Raw genomic sequence first — 5,000 nt, forward strand, 5'->3', positions numbered from 1 at the left:
GGAGCAGCGAGCTGTTCTTCCACTATTTCTGGCTCTGCTTGTTCTTCCTCCAGTATTATATCCAATTCACGGCGTAGTTGTATTGCCTCCTCTTCTTTTCTTTCTCTTTCCTCAATCTCACGGCATTCTCTGTGCCTAACCATCGCATTCGCCCACTCCGCAGTCCTTCTCCTCTTCTTTATCGCCTCCGATGATCTACCCGATAGCCCACTCAAATACGCGATGATGTTATCGCCGTTATAATCTATTTCGGCTGCTGCAAGCTCTCTCACCTCCTCTTCCGACCAGGGTTTTCGGGCGTTGTTCGCAGCTGATTGAAGTTCTTCATTATATACTTCAGCATGTGCCAGTCTAAGATGTTGCCTCATGCCTGCGTAAGATTCAAAATTTCTCCCGCAGCAAGGGCATTTTCCAGAGTCCTCATCAGGTGCACCTCTGCAATAGAGCCTTTTATGTTGTCCCAGGGCTCTGGCTGTTACATATATTTTGCCGTTCTGGCAGATGCAGGTGAACCCCGCAGGGGTTTGGGGTGGTGGGGGCATATGGGATAAAAATAAAACTCAAATGCCTTCTTGAAATATGGTTGATTCCACCAACTTCCCTACGCTATACGGTAGTACGCAGTCTCACCTTCGGGCTGTTAATCTTTCCGTCTTAGAGTATTAATGGTGTCTATGATTTAATTCGTCTTCTTTTTCCAGAATATAACTGAGCCACTACGGCCCCTCCAACTCTGCAGTGTCCTGGAAGTTTCTCACGATCAAGGCTTATTTACCATCAAGTCGTAAAGTCGGGAGTGGAAGTTCCTTCAGCTTATCATATAGGTGAGTATTATGGTATAAACTTTTCCATATGTTTCATAACTCCTTTCCTGGCATTAGACGAATGTTGGTTTTATGTTCCCTTTTTCTTAAGCTGTCAACGGGGTGTGAGTTGAGAGGCAACAAAAGAGATTTCCGAAAGGTAAATTATTTCTACTAGATCTCCTAGTGTATTCGCGAAATTTATATGAAAACTTGCATCCTGTACTCTGGTTCTTCGAGATTCAATGGTAAACCGATGTTTCGCTGTAAAGTTTCGTAAAGGGCAGCTTCAATCGATATTTAAATGCTTAAGTTCGGGAAATCCCGGATCCTTCGCCATTTCGTATTATTCTTCTCTCTTGTGCCAGCGTTGAGGTCTCCAATTTCTTGATCCATCATTCAAATCTCCTCGCTTTCGTCGCCTAACTGCTCGTTGAAGTCTCCGGTTTTATCAGTTCTTCGCTTAGCCGGTCGTTAAAGTCTTTGGCTTGAGATGTTAATCGCCTAGTCCATCGTTGAAATCTAATAGTTGGTTCATTTCACCTATTTTGAAGATCTTCTATCGCAGTCAGAGTTGTGGGTGAAAGCTCCCCTATTGGTGGAGCTTAAAGCTCTAGCTGGTGTTTCGTGGGGATCAAAAAGCTCGGTGAGCTTTCGAAAGCTCAAAGCTCACCTATTTTATGGGAGCTAAAGCTCGGTTGAGCTTTAGGTTGTGAAAGCTCTCCTGGGTCTTGGCGACTTCTGAACCGCTAGCTAAAGGTCCTCACACACTGTCCGGCTTGTCTGGCTCACCTCCTTTACCTCCTGCTATCCTGGTGTACGGATTTCGAATTTTTCGCATTTTTGGCCATTTGGGCATTATCCTCAGCCCTGGAATTTTTCTCAGGGATTCTTGATGAAAGATGGTAGTTACCCTTGTGTATCGACGTCACTGCTGTCACTTTGTCATTTTTGTGGAAATTTTTCACAGCTGAGGTGTTGAAATATTTTAGAATATTTTCGTCGCAATAATTATTCTTGTAGCCGATTTCAATGTTTTGATGCAGGTTTTTTACATTAACAACCGTGTTTTTTGAAAATTCTGTTTCACGTTTCATCTTAAATTCACAGTATAGGAAGATCGATATTTTAACATAAACGAGTACGAAATTGGAGAATTTTGTTAATAACTTTTGCAATTCTTCATGTATTTTCTTCGTTCATGTATCATTTTGAAGCCCGTCACTAACTCCACAAACAGACACACACTCACAATTTTCGGAGCCGCGTAACCAACCGAAATTCACTCAGACATCCGGAGCGATGCTCCACACGTCTGCTCTCCACGACGGTTCGAAAGAGAGTCATAGTTACTCCCGCCGTTTACCCGCGCTTTTTTGAATTTCTTCACGTTGACATTCAGAGCACTGGGCAGAAATCACATTGCGTCAACACCCGCTGGGGCCATCGCAATGCTTTGTTTTAATTAGACAGTCGGATTCTCCCAGTCCGTGCCAGTTCTGAGTTGATTGTTAGATGACGGCCGCAGAGATTACCCAGAGCACCCTTGCGAGCACTCACGGGGTCTCGAAGCTTGACGATTCCGCGGGAGGCCAAGACGCGGGACCGAGCTCGGATCAAACGTAACGCAAGCGAAACGCATCACCTCGCCCAGGCCCGGTACGTTAGCCGTGACCCACTTCCCCAACAAGCCCGACACGCCACAATCCTCAGAGCCAATCCTTATCCCGAAGTTACGGATCTAATTTGCCGACTTCCCTTACCTACATTATTCTATCGACTAGAGGCTCTTTACCTTGGAGACCAGCTGCGGATATGGGTACGAGCCGGCGCGACGCCTACACGTGGCCCTCTCCCGGATTTTCAAGGTCCGAGGAGAAGATCCGGACACCGCCGCAAATGCGGTGCTCTTCGCGTTCCAAACCATATCTCCCTGCTAGAGGATTCCATGGAACTCGAACGCTTATGCAGAAAAGAAAACTCTTCCCGGATCTCTCGACGGCGTCTCCGGGTCCTTTTGGGTTGCCCCGACGAACTCTCTTACGAGGGCCCGGTTTAATTTCGGTTCCGCTGCCGGGTTCCGGAATAGGAACCGGATTCCCTTTCGCCCGACGGGCGTGCGTCACGCGTCAAGATGCATAGCATTTCTGCCACCACTTATAAACACGATTAACAACGCCACATCAACATCGGCTTTCGCCTAGGGCTTAGGATCGACTGACTCGTGTGCAACGGCTGTTCACACGAAACCCTTCTCCACCTCAGCTCTCCAGGGCCTCGCTGGAGTATTTGCTACTACCACCAAGATCTGCACCGAAGGCGGCTCCAGACGGCCTCACGGCCAGCCCTTCTGCGCTCACCTCCGCGACCCTCCTACTCATCAGGGCTTCATGACCGCCCCGAAGGGCGACCGCACATGCCACTGACGGCCGAGTATAAGCACGACGCTTCAGCGCCATCCATTTTCAGGGCTAGTAACTTCGGCAGGTGAGTTGTTACACACTCCTTGGCGGATTCCGACTTCCATGGCCACCGTCCTGCTGTCTTAAGTTACCAACGCCTTTCATGGTATCCCATAAGCGTCGATTTAGGCGCTTTAACTCGGCGTTTGGTTCATCCCACAGCGCCAGTTCTGCTTACCAAAAATGGCCCACTTGGCACTCTGATCCGAAATCTCGCGGCTTCACATTCAAGCAAGCCGGAGATCTCACCCATTTAAAGTTTGAGAATAGGTTGAGGTCGTTTCGACCCCAATGCCTCTAATCATTCGCTTTACCGGATGAGACTCGTATGCAACGAGCGCCAGCTATCCTGAGGGAAACTTCGGAGGGAACCAGCTACTAGATGGTTCGATTAGTCTTTCGCCCCTATACCCAGTTCCGACGATCGATTTGCACGTCAGAATCGCTACGGACCTCCATCAGGGTTTCCCCTGACTTCGTCCTGACCAGGCATAGTTCACCATCTTTCGGGTCCCAGCGTGTACGCTCTTGGTGCGCCTCCTCTCGCAATGAGAATGAGGCGCCCCGGGAATGCGGGTCAGTCATGGAGACCGACCATCTTCCCTTAGTTCACATAAAGTGAACCGTTACTTTCATTGCGCCTTTAGGTTTAGTGATTCCCAATGACTCGCGCACACGCTAGACTCCTTGGTCCGTGTTTCAAGACGGGTCCTGAAAGTACCCAAAGCAATAGCGTCGCTGATCGGCGTTTCAAGAGGTCTGTCCAAGAACACCGCGGCGAACAGTCGCAAACGGACGGAATCGGCACTAGGTCCGATCGCCATCACAATTCACATACTTGCCACGGGCCGGACGCGAACTAAGTCGCGGCCTCCCGCCATCAGTAAACCGTCGAGCGAGCTGTTCGGAAACCCAGTGTCCGTAAACATCGGAAAATCCGAGCTCACGGGCTACACTCGAGACCGTAGAACAGCACCCAACGGATCGCGACGACCTACTAGGGGAGAAGTGCACGCGTCCGAAGCCGGAGATGAACCGAAGGGAACAGCCAACGCGAACGTCGCCGTTTCCACAGTCAGTAAATCCCAACAACAGGCGCGAATGAATCTCCCCATTCGACCTTTCGGGTTTCTCAGGTTTACCCCTGAACGGTTTCACGTACTCTTGAACTCTCTCTTCAAAGTTCTTTTCAACTTTCCCTCACGGTACTTGTTCGCTATCGGTCTCGTGGTTATATTTAGCCTTAGATGGAGTTTACCACCCACTTAGGGCTGCACTCTCAAGCAACCCGACTCTAAGAAGAGATCCTCTAGCAAGCCGCAGCGGTCGCTACGGGCCTGGCACCCTCTATGGGCGATGGCCCCATTCAAGATGGACTTGAACGCGCCGCGAACTCGCCAGATAATGGATCCTTCCAAACACCACATCTCCCGGCGACCGGTTACGATCGCGGGATTCAGTGCTGGGCTAATCCCTGTTCGCTCGCCGCTACTAAGGGAATCCTAGTTAGTTTCTTTTCCTCCGCTTAATAATATGCTTAAATTCAGCGGGTAGTCTCACCTGTCCTGAGGTCGTATGTTCAAATCATCGAAACGTTCCGAAACTAACCTTTGGCGGCTCATAAAATCACGTACCTTACGCGAGGGAGTTAGCCTACTCAAAGGCGTCTATTATCTCCTGCTCCGTATGGCGGATCATGCGAATCCAAGCAAAGTGCTTCGGTGTTTCGGGGGTG

General features: G+C 49.5%; 1 pseudogene; it reads right to left on the reverse strand.

Moving 5' to 3' along the window:
- The window catches only part of LOC123688243, a 9,111-nt pseudogene extending 4,272 nt beyond the window's left edge, over nucleotides 1-4,839 (reverse strand).
- Between the last annotated feature and the right edge of the window lie 161 nt (nucleotides 4,840-5,000).

The sequence above is a fragment of the Harmonia axyridis genome, chromosome X (assembly GCF_914767665.1).
Source record: "Harmonia axyridis chromosome X, icHarAxyr1.1, whole genome shotgun sequence".
NCBI lineage: Eukaryota > Metazoa > Arthropoda > Insecta > Coleoptera > Coccinellidae > Harmonia > Harmonia axyridis.